Source organism: Lissotriton vulgaris, chromosome 7 (genome assembly GCF_964263255.1).
Source record: "Lissotriton vulgaris chromosome 7, aLisVul1.2, whole genome shotgun sequence".
In the NCBI taxonomy this organism is placed as follows: Eukaryota; Metazoa; Chordata; class Amphibia; order Caudata; family Salamandridae; genus Lissotriton; species Lissotriton vulgaris.
The window spans coordinates 935,679,969-935,700,198 of record NC_141695.1 but is presented as its reverse complement, the minus strand read 5'-3'; positions in this window follow the sequence as shown (position 1 = coordinate 935,700,198).

Here is a 20,230-nt window from a genome sequence, read left to right as displayed (position 1 = left end):
AGGGCTCAACACCCCTTCTTCTTGGGCAAACATAAAAAGCACGCCTGAGCCCTGCATCACTCGTTCTCTGACTTTATTGATGCCATCCCCGCCTCCAATGGGCGTGTTCTCATCGCACTGTCCTCTGGTGCATTCTGGGGGATGGAGTTCGCGATGCAGGTAAGTCTCCTTTAAGTAAGTTCTGGCGTGGTTCTTAACATCCGTTTAAAACGTTAGGTCTCTGAGTGAGTCACTGTTAGGCGCTGGCAGGCTCAATCTGCATTTGGAACATGGTGCTAGTTTGTCCTAATAAGTTCAAACAACTGCCTCGCATAGCCTGTAATGTTCGTCTTCACCTGCTATGGATGGTTCTCCTCCCCACGGCCAGGCACCGTGTTGAAATATCTGAAGCAAACGCACTGGGGCTCAGGAGGGATACACGACCATGGTCCGCCATCCGGCCGTTACATGCAGCCTGCCGCTACCTTAGTGTAAATTCATTTTCTGTGCCGACGCGTTTCAGGGCTCAACACCCCTTCTTCTTGGGCAAACATAAAAAGCACGCCTGAGCCCTGCATCACTCGTTCTCTGACTTTATTGATGCCATCCCCGCCTCCCATGGGCGTGTTCTCATCGCACTGTCCTCTGGTGCATTCTGGGGGATGGAGTTCGCGATGCAGGTAAGTCTCCTTTAAGTAAGTTCTGGCGTGGTTCTTAACATCCGTTTAAAACGTTAGGTCTCTGAGTGAGTCACTGTTAGGCGCTGGCAGGCTCAATCTGCATTTGGAACATGGTGCTAGTTTGTCCTAATAAGTTCAAACAACGGCCGGATGGCGGACCATGGTCGTGTATCCCTCCTGAGCCCCAGTGCGTTTGCTTCAGATATTTCAACACGGTGCCTGGCCGTGGGGAGGAGAACCATCCATAGCAGGTGAAGACGAACATTACAGGCTATGCGAGGCAGTTGTTTGAACTTATTAGGACAAACTAGCACCATGTTCCAAATGCAGATTGAGCCTGCCAGCGCCTAACAGTGACTCACTCAGAGACCTAACGTTTTAAACGGATGTTAAGAACCACGCCAGAACTTACTTAAAGGAGACTTACCTGCATCGCGAACTCCATCCCCCAGAATGCACCAGAGGACAGTGCGATGAGAACACGCCCATGGGAGGCGGGGATGGCAACAATAAAGTCAGAGAACGAGTGATGCAGGGCTCAGGCGTGCTTTTTATGTTTGCCCAAGAAGAAGGGGTGTTGAGCCCTGAAACGCGTCGGCACAGAAAATGAATTTACACTAAGGTAGCGGCAGGCTGCATGTAACGGCCGGATGGCGGACCATGGTCGTGTATCCCTCCTGAGCCCCAGTGCGTTTGCTTCAGATATATATTTATATATATATATAATTTATATATATATATATTCACTGAAAAAAACCATAGGTTTCACACCAGTTATAGTTAGGAATTAGCATTTAAAAAACCTATTAAATTCACTGAAAAAACCATAGGTTTCACACCAGTTATAGTTAGCTGGAAATTTTACTGATATAAAACCATTGAAATTCCCACGTTATAGTTAGTCGGACTCACTATAACTTGCGCGTGCAATGCACTGCTGATGACATCACATATTACATCACTCATGACATGGTCAGTGACATCACTCATGACATCACTGATGACACCATCCAGTGAATATGTGTCTTTCTGAAAAATAAATATTAGTGAGTTATGTTTTAATATTTAAATTCATATATTAGTGTTTCACTTTGTGTATAAGTGGCTACGTGTGTTGATAAGTAGCTACATGCGTATGTATATGGGTTATTTGATATTTTTAGTAGTATCAGTATGAGTGTCTATATGGTTTGGTGGAGGTATTACTTAGCACATAGATGCATGAGTGACTGACTCTTTGTTTGTATGTGTTTTGAAGACAGCATATGTACAGGACTGTATGGGTGGATGAGTGTCTATATGTGTTTGTTAGTGAGTGAATGACTGTCCCACTAGTGTCTTTATCAGTAACTACATATGTTTTAATCTAGTATATATGAATATTGATGTATATAAGTGAGTATATGTGAGAGTAAGAGATTGTAAGATTTCCTGTTTAAATAAGTATGTGTTTCTATAAGTGATTGTTTAAGAGAATAAATATGTGTAATTTTCAATAGAAGTAAGGTGGAAGTGTGTGTATAACTCTATATTCAAATAAATGGTTGTTCAATAGTTTATTTGCACGTGTGAATATGTGTGTGAGTAACTTTTGGATGAATGTCGGTGTGTAACAGGATGTATAGGTGTATCTCTTCATATGATGAGTGAGTATATGTATGAGTGACTATATAGAACTGTTGGTGAATGAATGGATGTGTACATAGATAGTGGAAGTACAGAATTGCTTGTTGTAACTGATATAGGTATGTCCATTTTTTAAAAATTTCAGTTTCTATTTTTGAATATGTGTCTCAAGGGTTACTTTACACTGAGAGGAGGTCTGTGACTGTGTCACAAGGATGGTGTCATCAGTGATGTCATGAGTGATGTCACTGACCATGTCATGAGTGATGTAATATGTGATGTCATCAGCAGTGCATTGCACGCGCAAGTTATAGTGAGTCCGACTAACTATAACGTGGGAATTTCAATGGTTTTATATCAGTAAAATTTCCAGCTAACTATAACTGGTGTGAAACTTATGGTTTTTTCAGTGAATTTAATAGGTTTTTTAAATGCTAATTCCTAACTATAACTGGTGTGAAACCTATGGTTTTTTTCAGTGAATTTCAAAGGTTTTTTTAATGCTAATTCCTAACTATAAGTTTCACTTTATAAATAAGACTGTTAGCACTCTAGTTGTTCTTTTTAACACTCTGGTACATTCTGTCATTGGGCTACAGTTGGGCTACATCTAGTTGAATTTTGGGCTACATTTACAATTTTTGATCTCTGGTGGCCATCTTTGGGCTACATTGGGCTACTTTGGGCTACATTTGGGCTACATTTTGGCTCTAACATATATTAAGCCCAATGTAGCACAATACATATTTTTATAAAGTTAATTTTTTTACAAACCACTTCAGAATAGGGCTACCTGTCTCTACAATTATCCCATTTTTTTTTTTTTAATTTTTGGGGGGAGCGCTCCCGGAGCGCGCCCCGGAGTGCGCCCCGAAAAGCGTATTTCTGAAAAGCGCCCCCGGGCGCGCTCCGGGGAGCGTCTCGTAAGCGTCAATATCGCAAACGAAAACATGATCGTGACGTATCGCGTAGCCGCGACCGCGTGATACGCACGGCGTAAGCGCACCCGGAAGTACTCGAGCGAATACGATCGCACAACGTAAACTTCCGGCGCGCTTACGCTGCGCGACCCGGGCCGCGCCCCCGGGCGCGTAGCGTAAGCGCGTCGGGTCATGTGAGCAGAAAATAACACTTTTCATTGGTTCATAACAGTTTTAGTTTCATAATGATGAAGCCCCTGGTCTTGTGACCTGAAAATAACACTTCTCATTGGTTCAGGACAGTTTTTTTTTCTAAATGATGAAAGACCCCACCTTTTTTCCTTATTCTGACTTTGTCCTTTGACTGAGGAAGACCTGTTTGTTGCTCTCTCTACTTTTTTTCTCTAAATAATGGCTTCATTAGTAGCATCAGCTGGTGCATCTGCCCCACCACCACCACCACCACCACCAAGAGGACCAGCTCCAAATTATATTGGTGGTCAAGAACAGGAGGAGGAGGAAGAGGAAGAGGAGGAGGGGAGAAGAAGATGGCTGCCAGAAGAAAATACACCTTATAAACCCAAACCACACATTATTTGGCAGTTTTTTTCAATTCCAGAGGGGAAAAAAAAGGTGAATGCTCCCAAGGTGACTTGCCTCATCTGCAATGATGAACTTTCACGGGGCAACCCAAACAAGAAATATTCTTTTGGTAACTATACCATGATTCGGCACATGACAAGAAAGCATCCAAACAACTACTCTCGAGCAGAGTTCCGGGAACTGGCCAGTAACCTCCCCCAGTCATCAAGGACCCCCTCCAAAGAAACCAACCCACTTCCTCGCAACCAGAAACATCTGAGGTGATGCCTTGCATTCAGCCGAGATTTGCTGATTTTAAAATTACTTGTACTGCTTGTGGCAAGCTTATCTCCTATGGGGAACAAAGTATTAAGCTCATCGTCCTTGCAGGTGATAATCACAAGTGCCCCAAAAAGAAATAATTTTTTGGGTTTTTTGTTTTTTTGCTCCAGTTGAGCCAGTTTCAATTCCCTTTTTTTGTCTCTCCCCCTAAAAAATACAAAAAAAAATATAAAACTGTTTTGAAAAGCCAAAAAAAGTTCAAAAAGTTCCAAAAACACAAAAAAAATATAAAACAACAAAAAGAAGAAAAAAAAAGTTCTTTTTAGAACTACCTCCAATTTCTAAATAAAAACTTCATTTTTTTGAAAACTCTGTCATCTTTTTCCCTCATTTTACGCTCCCCGGTGCGCTACCTGGTGCGCGCACCGTGCGCTTCCCCCGCGCAAAACGAAAAAAAAAAAATATTTTAAATGCCCCGCGGGGCCCTTTTATAGCCCCCACATCAAACCTAGGGGGTCAAAGGGGTCTATCCCTGACGCCTTATGGTCAGTTCCCACTTTGTTTTAGCTGCCTCTTATGTCTCGATTTTACCGAGACACAAGATGGCGACCGCTCTGGACTGTTTGGAATGTTTACAGACACCCGAGAGCCAATCAGCTTTTCATGCGCACCTCGCGTGTCGCGCCTGGAGCGCTCTCCGGTGCGCGCACCGGTGCGCTGCTATAGATATATATATTTTTTTGAACCTAAATTACTCAAAATCCACTGGAGCACATATCTTGAGACATAGCAAAGGCACACCGGGCTACCAGTCCCTACAATTTTGCCAAGTTTGGTGTAAATCCATTCAGCCGTTCGGGCTAAAAGTGAAATCGACCGCCCTATGGAAATTAACATGGGGAAAACGCGTTTTGGGACCCCCCTTTTATCTCGGCCCCCGCTTGACGAATCCCCCCCAAACTTTCAAGGAAGGACCGGAGCTCGACGAGGCCATTTTCAGGAAATTTTCAGGCAGATTCGTCAACCGGTGCCAAAGTTATTCCAAATAGAATTTTGAGATTTAACATTGAAAAAAATCCTAACTATAACTACCTACTGGTGACCGCCAGTAGGTAATATATATATATATATATATATATATATATATATATATATATATATATATATTACCTACTGGCTATCGCCAGTAGGTATATATAGTTAGAATTTTTTCTCTATGGGACTTTTGAAAATTCTATGTCTAATAACTTTGGCGTTTGTGGACGGAATCGGCTGAAATTTTCAGGAAAATGGCACATTTTGATTCTGAGCAGCCCCTGAAAAGTTTCGTCAAGGGGGAGCCGAGAAAAAAGGGGGGTCCCAAAACGCGTTTTTTGCATTGAGTTTTCCATAGGGCGGTTGGACTCACTTTTAGCTCGAACGGCTGAATGGATTTGCACAAAACTTGGCAAAATTGTAGGGACTGTTAGCCCGATGTGCCTTTGCTAGGTCTCAATATATGTGCTCCAGTAGTTTTTGAGAAATTAACGTTCAAACCAAGATATATATCTGTAACAGCGCTCTGGGCAGCGATCCGGTCCGCTTACATTTCGCTTATCGGAACTTTGCGCGCAGAAAGCTGATTGGCTCTCCGGTGTCTGTCAACATTCTAAACAGTCCGGAGCGGACGCCATCTTGTCTCTCGGTAGGATCGAGAGAGAAGAAGAGGTGGAAAACGAAAGGGGAATTTAATGAAAGGGGGCAAGGTATCCCCCTCTTAACCCCCTAGGAATGTTGTTGGGGTTATTAAAGGGTCCCGTGGGGAAAATAAAAAAAAAATGATTTTTCACGGTAGAAGCGCTTCACGGGCCGCGAACTGGGCCGCAAACTGGTAGCGAAACGGGAATTCGCCATTTTGTGCTTCGTTAATTAAATTACTAGGTATAAGGGGGTGCGGGAGACGTATCCTAATCCCCTTACTAGTTATAAGTGGGTGCGGGAGACGTATCCTAATCCCCTATGTTTCCTGAGGGTGGCTGAGGAGGCTGATATATGTTGATACATCTCTTCCAGCGGCTGTGCGTGAGCTTTTTTTTTTTTTTTGCTGCGTGACAGTCCGGAGCGGCCGCCATCTTGTCTCTCGGTAGGATCGAGAGAGAAGAAAAGGTGAAAAACTAAGGGGGAATTTAATGAAAGGGGGCAAGGTATCCCCCTCTTCACCCCCTAGGAATGTTGTTGGGGTTATTAAAGGGTCCCGTGGGGAACATAAAAAAAAAATGATTTTTCACGGTAGAAGCGCTTCACGGGCCGCGAACTGGGCCGCAAACTGGTAGCGAAACGGGAATTCGCCATTTTGTGCTTCGTTAATTAAATTACTAGGTATAAGGGGGTGCGGGAGACGTATCCTAATCCCCTATGTTTCCTGAGGGTGGCTGAGGAGGCTGATATATGTTGATACATCTCTTCCAGCGGCTGCGCCATCTTGCCTTTTTTTCGAATGGCACAATTTTGTCGTGCACGGCAGCCATTTTAGATGCCAGGCTGGTCCCAGGATATCACCTAACCCTGCGGATGTAGTTTATGGCCCCAGCTGTAGAGAATTCAGACATGCCAATCCTCCTGATTTAGGCGTGTGACTACTGATTTCAGTGCTAGTCTCCCGCCTCCCGATTTCTGCAAGCAAAAACCCGGGGGCATATTACGAACAACTAGCGATAATTTTTGTCTCTAACTTGTTTAGAGACAAAAATTATCGCCGCACATCGGCGATTTTTATCGCAGATAAACCTTGCTATTATCGCAGAAAAGTCAGCGATATTCATGTATTATTGACCTAATGCTCTTAGCCATGTTATCCACCTCCCATTGGATAACATGGCTAAGAACTGCTCAGGGCAGGTGTTAGATTTTGGAGATATTCGCGCTTAGCGCGAATATCTCCAAAAGTTGGTAATAGAAGGTAGCGATGTTAGGGACTGTTTCCAGTCGCTAACATCTTGGCACGCCACTTTGCATGTCATTAGTGATAAATATCACTGACATGCAAAGCGGGGCCCAAGATGGTCGCTATCTCCTTTTAGCTGTCACTAACTGGTGTTAGCGACAGCTTGGTAATAGGGAGATAATTTTATCTCCGCTTTCATGGCTTTTAAAGCCAAAAAAGCGGAGATAAACCCCCTTGATAATATGCCCCACGATTCCTTGGGGGTTTCAGCCGACAGGGCTTGCTATTGTGTTACATGGTAATTTTTCCATGAAACGTCAGAGGGTCGATGCAGGGGTTCTAGAAGAGGTGATAAACCATTTAAGCCTCATGAACAAGCGCATGGTCTTTTAAAGATTTGTGAAGTACTCGGGGCGGCGGTGTGTGTGTGCCCTCTTTCAGGAGCGGGCGGGGGGGCACTGCCAGCAACTTGCCAGGTCAGGTAGTGTTCAACACGTGCATCACCCTTTCTCTGCCTGCTATTGCGCTCCATGCTTCGGAAAGGTAAGAAAAAGAACGTGCATTTGAGTTTGAAATGTCCGATCCTGCAGCAGCACACTTCCAAAGCCCACACATGACAATAACCCGATTCAAGGCCCCATTCACCCGTTTTTCAAAAAATAGATAACACTCCAACAAATTAAGGTTATAAAACTTTATTAACTTTTAACGATAATGAACAGAACAAAAACTAAAAACATTTAAACATTTCTTAACACAAAAAGCAACAATGGTTAGAAGCTGTCTTTTGTGCGAATAGTCCCAAGGCAGCACAACGTGCAGAGTTCTGGACGGCACCCAGGTGATGTCGCCTGGGTGCCGCACTGGTTTAGGGATCCTACAATGCTGCTCCGAAAATTGGCGTGGGGCGTCCCGGGTGGGGCGGGGGGAGGCCTCGTCAGTAGCGGTCTGTTGTGCGAATAGTCCCAAGGCAGCACAACGTGCAGAGTTCTGGACGGCACCCAGGTGATGTCGCCTGGGTGCCGCACTGGTTTAGGGATCCTACAATGCAGCACAGAAAAACAGCGTGGGGCATCCCGGGTGGTGCGGGGGGAGGCCTCGTCAGTAGCGGTCTGTGTCCAGTGTCACATGGCTGACACAACATGTACGACAGGCACCCAGGTGATGTCCAGTAAACTGCCGCACTGGTTTTGGTATCCTACAATGCTGCTCCGAAAATTGGCGTGCGGCGGCCCGGGGGGGGGGGGAGGCGGCGTGAACGGGCCTCCCCAGGTGGCGGCCATCTAGCTGAGTTGCGCTCGCTCTTGCGGCCACAGCGTCTCGCTCACCATGTTGTGGAGTTGCTCCCACTCTTGCAGTGCAGCGATAGGCGGCTGCCACATGGCTGTCAAAATGGCGGACGGCTCCTCGGTTTTGGGCCTGGTCCACTGAAATGGCCCTGGGACACCTTGGAACTCGGACGCTTGCCTGCTAGGGCTTGGGCTCCATTCTCGAAAAGCGTCCCCTCAGCCGTGAAGATTGTATAAAAGTCTTGGGGGCCCCCGACTCCCGCAGTCTTCCGGTGGAGAGCGGCTGCCATGATTGCTCGCGGAATGACCACGACGGAGCCACGAAATGGTGGTGCTCTCATGCTGACGCCAGCTTCAGTCTGAATGATCCAGAAACAAGGTGGGGCTTTCATCGTTTGGGAAAAAAAATGTTCTAAACCAATGAAAAGTGTTATTTTTAGGTCATATGACCAAGCCTTCCATCTTTAGGAAACCAAAAGTAAAATGAACCAATGAAAAGTTTTATAAACAAGTCACATGACCTGTTCTGCGGCATAGGGCTACAAAAAGCGTAGAAAATCCGTTGGCACGTGAGGCGGCGTCAGTAGCGGACCGATGTGCGAATAGGCCGAAGGCAGCACAACGCGTCGAGATCCGGATGGCACCGAGGTGGTGTCCAGCAAATTGCCGCACTGGTGTGGCCATCCTACAATGCTGCGCCGAAAGACGGCGTGTCCAGCTGAGTTGCGGTCACTGTCAGTAGCGGACCGATGTGCGAATAGGCCGAAGGCAGCACCACGCGTCGAGATCCGGATGGCACCGAGGTGGTGTCCAGCAAATTGCCGCACTGGTGTGGCCATCCTACAATGCTGCGCCGAAAGACGGCGTGTCCAGCTGAGTTGCGGTCACTGTTGCGGTACAGTGACTCGAACGCGCCGAGATCCGGATGGCACCGAGGTAGTGTCCAGCAAATTGCCGCACTGGTGTGGCCATCCTACAATGCTGCGCCGAAAGACGGCGTGTCCAGCTGAGTTGCGGTCACTGTTGCGGTACAGTGACTCGAACGCGCCGAGATCCGGATGGCACCGAGGTGGTGTCCAGCAAATTGCCGCACTGGTGTGGCCATCCTACAATGCTGCGCCGAAAGACGGCGTGTCCAGCTGAATTGCGGTCACTGTTGCGGTACAGTGACTCGAACGCGCCGAGATCCGGATGGCACCGAGGTGGTGTCTAGCAAATTGCCGCACTGGTGTGGCCATCCTACAATGCTGCGCCGAAAGACGGCGTGTCCAGCTGAGTTGCGGTCACTGTTGCGGTACAGTGAGTCGAACGCGCCGAGATCTGGATGGCCAAGTTTCAAGTTTCATCTGGCAGTTTTTCTCCATCCCTCCTGGATCAAAGAAGGTGAATGCTATGCTGTCCTATGGCAACATGAGCATCAACCTGATGAATACGGCATTCGAAAATCATAAATGCCCTAATGCACCCAAGAAGTAATTTTTTTTTTGCTCCAGTTGAGCCGTTTTCAATGCCTGTTTTTTGTTGTTTCCCCTCCATCAAGAACAAAACAAAAATACAAGGCGCTAAGATCCGAATGGCAAGTCCTGGATGTTGAGTGCCTCAGTTGAGAGTTCTGAGCAGTGCTTGTAAGACTATCTGAAGTTTATTATAAGAATCAGAGTAAGTTGAAGATTGTCTGAAGCTTATTTGCACCTGCTGCAGCTTCACTAGGTCCGGCGGAACTTTTTTCCTTTTCCTTTCTGCTTCTTTTCCTACAATGCGTTTCATCTGAAGACACGACCAGGTCCCTGAATGTGTGCAGGGGGACGCTATTGATTGAATGAAAATGGCGGCTTGACACAAAGCTGACTCAAGCGTTACTGTTGGTGCTATACAGACAAAAATTGGTTTTCAGTTTGTACATTCTTCAGGTTTTTTTTTTCCATCCAAGTCTGATTGAGAGTTTGTAGAAAAATGGCTTCAGATTTTCCACATACTACTCTTCAACATTCTTCCTAAATGTAAGAATGTGAAACTCACTAGGAGAACGGCTGTTTCTGTTTCCTTTCAAAATGCTGCCACCAATATTTTCTGAATGGAAGACACCATCTTGTAGCATAAAGGGCCGAAAGGGGTTCTGGTCTGGCCGATGGTTGGTGGAGACATTTTGACTATATCTTGGACCTGCCCGGCCTCGCCCAAAATGGCGCCGGTATAAATGGGACTCGTAACTCTTTGCCCGCAAATGTATATCTAGAAAATGTTATTGTAAGTGGCCCTGTCGTATTTTAATTACAAAATGTACGTCCACCGATTCCGCAACTGTTAGACACCTTTGTTCTTGTCACCTAATGGCCCGCTCGTTACGTTCTTCTACAGTGTAAATGTCTCCTCATCATATACGATTTCAGTTTGCTCCGTGGCCGGCCCACGTGGTTGTAGGCCCGTATTTGTATACTGACATTTTTACAATAAAGGTTTTTAAAACAAAACACGGTAGTAGTATTTTCATTTGTAAAGTTTTTACTTTTAGTGACTGTTTTCGAATCAGTAAAAGGCAAGTGAAATAAAGCAGTCCAATTACATGACGGATAAAAGGTATAATATGTAGGAACGCAGTAAAGATAAATGGTCAAGGGCAGTTGTGTTTTCCACTCCTGCAACATAAAGTGATCGATAAGAATCTGATAATCAGGCGTATCGGCGACTAAGACAGCAGGCCGAATCTCTTTTACTCAACGGCTCCGTCATGGAAGGAAGAAACGCCCTTTTTCTCGAAAAAGGAATATATTTTACTTGCAAGACAGTTGTAAATTTTCCGGGAAAGTACATTAGCCTGGAATATTATAACATATGTTTGAAAAAAAAATATTGTTCGAAAATAATAAAAAGCGTAATTTTTAGGTCATATGACCAAGCTTTTCATCATTAAATTAACAAAAGTAAAATGAACCAATGAAAAGTTTTATTAACAAGTCACATGACCTGTTATGCTTACGTTACGCGCTGCGCGCCGCGCCTCGGATCACTTCCGGGTGCGCTAACGCGGCGTGTCATAAAACGCATTACGCGACAACGTAGGTCAAGAATATAGTCAAAATGTCTCCACCAACCAGCGTTCAGAACACAACCCCTTTCAGCAGTCCAAAAAGTTCTGTTAAATGACAACAGAGGGGACAGGCAACAAGAACCATCAGTCAAAGAGGGGAGGGCAAGTTCTTCTCTTCCGGGTCATGTTGGGGCGCTACCGGAACTGATCGAATTGGTAGTCTACAGTGTTTCTGGATGTTTCAGACTAAAGCTGGCGTCAGCATGAGACCACTACCATCTCGTAGCTCCGTCGTGGCCATTCCACGAGCAATCATGGCAGCCGCTCCCCACCAGAAGCCTGCGGGAGTCGGAGGCCCCCAAGACTTTTGTAGAATCTTCACGGCTGAGGGGACGCTTTTCGAGAATGGGACCCAAGCCCTAGCAGACAAGCGTCCGAGTTCCAAGGTGTCCCAGGGCCATTTTAGTGGACCAGGCCCAAAACCGAAGAGCCGGCCGCCATTTTGAGAGTCCTGTGGCAGCCGCCTATCGCTGCACCGCAAGAGCGGGCGCATCTCAACTACATGGTGAGCGAGACGCTGTAGTCGCAAGAGCGGGCGGTAAACAGCTGAATGGCGGAAGAGGCACAGTGTAGCAAAAGCGGGCGGAATGGCAACTAAAACGATAAAGGGGCGCCCCACTACAGCTTGTCTTCAGGTCAAACGGATTGTGGGACAAGGTCCAGAATTGAAGAGTCATCAAAAGGCAAAAAGTTCCGCCGGACCCCGGGAGCCGGTCGCCTATGTCGGGGGCGATCTCAGGCTACACCAGTGCTATAAGACTTGGGGAGGGTGTCGGAGCCAAGCGTCTTCTCCGAGTCCATGGCCATCACACCGCCCCTCAGGGGCCTCCGTCAAGCTGTTTAGGAAGGTAACATATCACATTGTTTTCTAATGCAGTCAGGTCCACAAACGACACTCACTTACTTTGAGAATAGTGAAGCTGCAGTAGGTGGAAATAAGCTTCAGACAGTGTTACAAGCACTGCTCAGAACTCTTAACTATGGCACCCAACATCCAGAACTTATGCTATTTGAGAATGGTAGTGACATCGAAGCATCTCAGGGACCAAAACCATTAACGTACTTTCACGTATGAAAATCTTACTTGGGGAGGGGGCAGGAGCGAAGCGCCCCCTTCCAGTCAGCGCCACCACACCGTATGTTGAAAATCTGAAGCCATCGTTCTACAAAGTCAACCAAACTTGGATTGAAAAATCTAGAAAAATGTACAAACTGAAAACCAGTTTTGGTCTGCATAGCATCAGTAACAACGCTTGAGTCAGCTTTGTGTCAAGCCGCCATTTTGATTCAACAAAGCACAGGCATTGAAAAAGGCTGAAATTCAGAACTCTAAACTATGGCACCCAACATCCAGGAGCTTGCTATCTGGATCTTGGAGCCTTGTGCTGTTTTCGATCTATTCACACATCGGTCCACTACTGACATCATCTTATAAACCAACGTTATGTAAATAGTTTTTTATTAAAATGTTTTACCCTGTTTCTTTGCTGGTGTGTTGTCTATATTTTTAATATTTGCATAGGGTTTGTCGTTATTTTGTGCGGGATGGGTGATGGAGCCGAGCTGTCTTGCAGCCCTCATGGTGTGGAGCTCAGTTCATCTCACTATTTTCGTATTTCTCAAGAAGGGTTGTTCCTAATATTTCTATTTTAGCGAGGTCAAAAAGAGATCCAATTAGTGGCCTACTGATTTTGCTCGATTACTTTTATTTTTTTACACGATTTTTCACTATCTGCAAAGACTAAACAGAGTATTGCGACTTTGTGCTTGTTTGTAAATAGAGAATGATCCAAAGAGAACCAATTCTAAAACAGTGAATGCTTGGACAACAATCAATCAAATGGAGAGACAAGGAGGCACGACGGATTACAACGGGGGTAAAGGCCTGCGTTAACTACCCTTCAGTATCTGCAAAGAGAGAGTACTACTAAGGCAAAAGAGGGGAGGGGGGGGGGTTGCAGCGTTCAAAGCACATCAGCGTGCATAAATACGAAAATGTTTTTATCTATCACGTACTTGACATTTTAAAGCTTTTCATATTTGCTATTAAAAAACCAATGAAATTCACAGAAAAAACCATAGGTTATAGTGGATATATAGTTAGGAATTTGCATTTACAAAACCTTGAAAATTCAATGAAAAAACCATAGGTTATAGGCCATATATAGTTAGGAATTAGCATTTACAAAACCTTATTTTACTCGCATAAAACCATTGAAATTCCATATATAGTTAGAAGCGCTAACTATATATCGCGCACCCGCAATCCACTGCTGATGATGTCACATATTACATCATTCATGACATGGTCAGTGACATCACTGATGACATCACTGATGACATCTCAAATGACATCACTGATGACAACTCAAATGACATCACTGATGACATCTCAAATGACATCACTGATGACATCACTGATGACAACTCAAATGACATCACTGATGACATCTCATTTGTCATCACTGATCACATCACTTATGTGATAATACAATGAACCTCTTCAGACTCTAATATAACCTTACATACACTCAGTATAAACAGACACTCACAGACTGTCACTCATCCATGGAGTTACTCACACACCTACTCAGTCATGCAAAGAATCAATCACACCTCCATTTCCTCAACTATAAAGTTATACACATCTTACTTATTCAAACATATAATAACACATATTTATTCTCTTATATAATCCCTGATACAAGCTCACAGTGATCGATACAGCCACTCACACATTCACTGGCTCTTATGTTCAGTTATTTATATCTGTCAACTCTCACATGTATTGTGTTTTACATACGTACTTACTTGCTCATGTAGCAATGAGAAATCCATTCACTCACCAACACACCCATGCATAGTCAACCGCCCATATAGCTGTTTCCACATGCACTCTTGAACTCATACTCCTAGTGAATCAACTGCTTACACATCTATGCACAGAGTCACGCACCTCCCAGCCACCCACACACACACTCAGCCTCCCATTCAAATACTTGGGCAACCAATCAATAACCCATATGGCCACTCTTATAGCTACTGATCAACACATGCAGCAGCTTACACAACAACAAACATACTGATGCACAAATTAAGACAGTTTAGTCACTAACCCATGCACTCAGTGAGACACATTTAATCACTCACTCATACAGTCAGTCATGCACCTACTAAATTCTTCATCCAGACACTTATACATCCACTCATTCTTCAATATGTGAAACATATTTTAACTTTACAGAAACATACAGTCACTGGGTGTTGTCATCAGTGATGTCATCAGTGATGTCATTTGAGATGTCATCAGTGATGTCATCAGTGATGTCACTGACCATGTCATGAATGATGTAATATGTGACATCATCAGCAGTGGATTGCGGGTGCGCGATATATAGTTAGCGCTTCTAACTATATATGGAATTTCAATGGTTTTATGCGAGTAAAATAAGGTTTTGTAAATGCTAATTCCTAACTATATATGGCCTATAACCTATGGTTTTTTCATTGAATTTTCAAGGTTTTGTAAATGCAAATTCCTAACTATATATCCACTATAACCTATGGTTTTTTCTGTGAATATATATATATATATATATATATATATATATATATATATATATATATATATATATATATATATCCCCAGCTCCGTTGCACCAAAGTAACCGGGTCACTCACAGACAGGTGCCTCTCGTGGTGGCGCTCCACGTCACAAATTGCCGCTCCGATTATCTCTCGTTTTGCAGGAAAGAAAATCCGGCACTCACAGGGGAAGTGTTCAGGTTAGTTTAATTTCAAACACTCAGCAGACAAACGCGTTTCGGTTTTCCTTCGTCAGTGTCTACCATTGACACGGAAGGAAGCAAGTTTAAAAGCATTTCGTCACATTTTGGCATGTATATAGAAAGAGGACTGACGTTTAGCCCCGTGAGAGAATTATTTACATCAGTATATCACTGTTTACTTTACATTTCACAAAACACTTTCAAAGGCAATATGGTTGAAATTCATATTATGATTTCACACACTGATTTCAGACATGTTAAATAAACAATTCCTGAAAATATTTACATTATATACACATTTTTTGTTATTATTGAGTTGCCCTTTTCTGTGTTGTAGGTTTTATTAAGCCGTGGATCGGCATTGCTCACGGGGTGTGGTACTTCTAACTAGATATTTCTTTCAGAGTCTATGCTTTTCCCAAATGAGATGCTAGTTCTTCGTTCCTGTTCAATCCCAAAGGGGCCTTTGTTTGGAGGTCTATTATATAACGGGATTCTAGCCTTCTTAATCTCCGTAGTCTATCTCCACCCCTTGGATCTACTGGTATGTGGTCCAGAGCAAAGTATTGCAAAAGTTCTCTGTTGTTATTGTGTTTTAGGGCAAAGTGTTTCGCTACAGGATAGTTGAAGTTCTTATTCATGATTGCACGTTGGTGCTCCAGTATGCGTAACTTGACGCTCTTCACTGTACTGCCTATGTATTTAACGCGTTTGTCTGCTGAGTGTTTGAAATTAAACTAACCTGAACACTTCCCCTGTGAGTGCCGGATTTTCTTTCCTGCGAAACGAGAGATAATCGGAGCGGCAATTGTGACGTGGAGCGCCACCACGAGAGGCACCCGTCTGTGAGTGACCCGGTTACTTTGGTGCAACGGAGCTGGAAATACAAAACGGGGCACCGCGCTCACCAAACGGAGCAATACCGAAGACCACGCCGAGAGGAGCAACCCGAGACAGTGAGGCTTCACTACCGGGTAAGCTCGAGTGCGTGTAGGTGTGCTGAATGCAAGTGTGAGAGGCAAGACGAAGGGGGAGTGTAGACACAATCCATTACCCAAGACCAAACTATGGATGATGAAATGTTTGGTGACAAGGCTCGGCAGGAAGCAGCACTCGGCATGTTTCAAAAACGCCAGAAAGAGACAGAGGGTGCAAAACCAAATGAGAAAAGAAATAGTGATGGCAAAGATTCGCTGAGCAATCTCTTTACCAAACTTGAGAGATTGCGTGAAAGGGAGATTAGAAAGTGGTGGGAAGCCACTTCCCTACAAAATTACGTGGATGTTGACAGAGTGCCGAGAGGGCTTAGAATATACACTGTCCCGGCATACGAAAATCCAGACCCTCGACTGTTGGAATTATGGGCAGAACATACAGCCCTATCCAGCCAAGGTATGTTGAAATTGTTGATACAGTTCGCATGGAGCGATAGAGAGAAGGCGATCAATGAGATTAAATCATTGGAGGATGAAATAAATAAAGATACAAACACACCAAGAAAGGATGAATTAAGATCTGAAATGAGAAAACGACTAGAGAAATATGAATTGAAAATCTGCCAAAGGAAACAAGAAAAATACGAGAGGGATGAAAGAGACTATTCTCTAGGGAGAATTTTAACATTCGCAAAAAAATTTGATGCTTCCCGCAAAGAGATGAACAAAAAGAGAGCCTCCCGTACAGCCTTGCCAAGAGTAGAAACATCTGAATCAGAAGTAACCGAAAACGAACAATCTGGAGATGAAATGGCAAGTGCATCGCAGGAGAAAACCCCTTTTCACATGGAATACGATCTAGTCCGGGCAACCTGGCTCCGAGGGGGAAAAATCAAACCCCCAGAAGTAACCGAAGAACCCGAAGAGGGGGCTGGAAGGGGCAGAGGCAGAGGCAGAGGTCAGAGCAATACCACTCCCAGGATCACGAGGAGCAAACGAGGAGCGAAATGGTAGAAGGTCAGGATAACTTAACAATCGTAAACCTGACTAATAGAACTCTCTCACCACTAGAAGAAAAAACTCTGAAACTTGGCCTATCATTTTGCCCTAATGAAAGACTTCAATTCACACAAACCAGGATTGACCTTTTTACCTTTGTGCGGAAAATGAAACTACATAAATATTTCAAATTAAAACCAACAATAAAGGAAAATAGACAATTGAAATCACGAGAAACAGACATCCTTACAACGGATGACATCACAACTTGGGAGATCTTGGAGGAATTAAGAACAGATGAAAATGCTGGTGAAAAAGAGACAGAATCTATCACGCAAAAAACTAGAAGGATAGGAGTCGAACAAGAAGCGCCAACGACACACTTTAAACCTCCCTCACTGTTTGTACCGATAATGCCCTATGATGCAATCAACGCCTTCTCAGAGGCTGTGACAAAAGACTTGGTGAAATTCAGAGCACGACAAAAGAAAATGAAAAAGAAAATACCGAACATGACAAAGGAACAAAGAGAAATCTTAAAAGCCTTAGACAATGATCAAGACATTATCTGCAAGCCATCTGACAAAGGTGGCAATATCGTGGTGATGTCAAGAGAACAGTATTGCCAAGAAGCATACAGACAATTGGAGGATAGAACATCCTACGAGAAAACAACCAGAAAGACATATGATGAAAGTATTGTGAAGTTTCAAATACTGGTAAATAAATGGCACAGCAATGACATACTGGATACTGAGGAGTATTTCTTTTTGAAAAACAACAACCCAACTGTGCCCACCTTCTACCAGTTACCTAAAATACATAAGGATAGCAGAAATTCACCAGGAAGACCGATAGTTTCTTCCATAGGAAGTGTATCTGAAAATATGTCCATTTATATCGATCATTTTCTTTTTCAAAGTGTTTTACAATTGCAGTCCTACATCAGGGATACTAAAGACTTTGTAAATAAAATAGAAAATGTGAAATGTAATCCATCTTACATACTAATAACAATGGACATTACCAGCCTCTATACGAGCATAGATCATCATCAGGGACTATTAGCCATCAAGTACATCCTTGACAAAAGACCTATGAAATTCACAAAACATAGTAAAATGTTACTAGAGTTTATAGAATACTGTCTTTTCAACAATATTTTTCTATTTCAAGGACAACTGTAAAGGCAAGTCACCGGGACGGCGATGGGAACCTGCTTCACCCCCAGCTACGCGAATTTATTCGTGGGCTGGTGGGAGGAGCAGGTTACCCGGAGCCCGAGCTTCGAGAAATGGGCAGGAAACCTAAAAGTTTGGTACAGGTACATCGATGACCCCTTCCTTGTTTGGGAGGGGACAGTAACTTCGGCAGAAGAGTTTGTGGCATATTTGAATATGAATGAACTTAATCTGAATTTTACAGCTGATATTAATGCATCAACAGTAAACTATTTAAAAGTGAACTTGACGGGTACCAAAATTGAAACAGAACTGTTTAGGAAAGTAACAGCCGGTAATTCGGTTTTACATACCGAAAGCAGTCACCCCCGACCCTAATCAGAAGTATCCCATACGGAGAACTTCTCAGAATCAAGAGGAATTGCTCTAGGGATACAGACTTTGCAAGGGCCGCAAGAGACAGCATTAGTAGGTTCCAAACGAGGGGATATAATAAAGTACTCTTAGAAAATACCCTGAAAAGAGTAGAGAGAATTCCCCGAGACCAACTACTCAAGGAAAAGATCAAAGAAACCAAACAGATAGAAAAACACGAGGGAAAATTCAGACTGATTACTACTTTCTCAGAGGACTCAAATCATCTGAGGAATATACTGAAGAGAAGCTGGCATATCTTGAAGACGGATCAAATTATAGGAAAAGAAATTCCAGCTTTTCATTTAATTACCTTTAAGAAAGGAAGATCCATCAAGGATAAAATCGTACATAGTCATTTGCCTGACAAAACAACAACTACAGGAAGAATTAAGGATATGCCAGGATTTTTCCCTTGCGGAAAATGCAAGGCCTGCGAAAAAAGCAAAAGGAGAACAACAGTTGAAATACCAGGGTCAGGACAGAAAGGGAGAATATCTAAGTTTCTAACATGCAATACCACCCATGTCGTGTACTGCCCACTGTGTCCATGAGGACTTAAATACATAGGCAGTACAGTGAAGAACGTCAAGTTACGCATACTGGAGCACCAACGTGCAATCATGAATAAGGACTTCAACTATCCTGTAGCGAAACACTTTGCCCTAAAACACAATAGCAACAGAGAACTTTTGCAATACTTTGCTCTGGACCACATACCAGTAGATCAAAGGGGTGGAGATAGACTACGGAGATGAAGAAGGCTAGAATCCCGTTATATAATAGACCTCCAAACAAAGGCCCCTTTGGGATTGAACAGGAACGAAGAACTAGCATCTCATTTGGGAAAAGCATAGACTCTGAAAGAAATATCTAGTTAGAAGTACCACACTCCGTGAGCAATGCCGATCCACGGCTTAATAAAACCTACAACACAGAAAAGGGCAACTCAATATTAACAAAAAATGTGTATATAATGTAAATATTTTCAGGAATTGTTTATTTAACATGTCTGAAATCAGTGTGTTAAATCATAATATGAACTTCAACCATATTGCCTTTGAAAGTGTTTTGTGAAATGTAAAGTAAACAGTGATATACTGATGTAAATAATTCTCTCACGGGGCTAAACGTCAGTCCTCTTTCTATATACATGCCAAAATGTGACGAAATGCTTTTAAACTTGCTTCCTTCCGTGTCAATGGTAGACACTGACGAAGGAAAACCGAAACGCGTTTGTCTGCTGAGTGTTTGAAATTAAACTAACCTGAACACTTCCCCTGTGAGTGCCGGATTTTCTTTCCTGCGAAACGAGAGATAATCGGAGCGGCAATATATATATATATATATATATATATATATATATATATATATATATATATATATATATATATATATATATATATATATATATATATATATATATATATATATATATATATATATTCAAAATGAAGTTGCTCAAACATTTGAAGAGCCACACACGACGTTCTAATTTACCATATTTATTCAGGAAGCTGCAGCAGAGCAAAGTGCAATTGGCA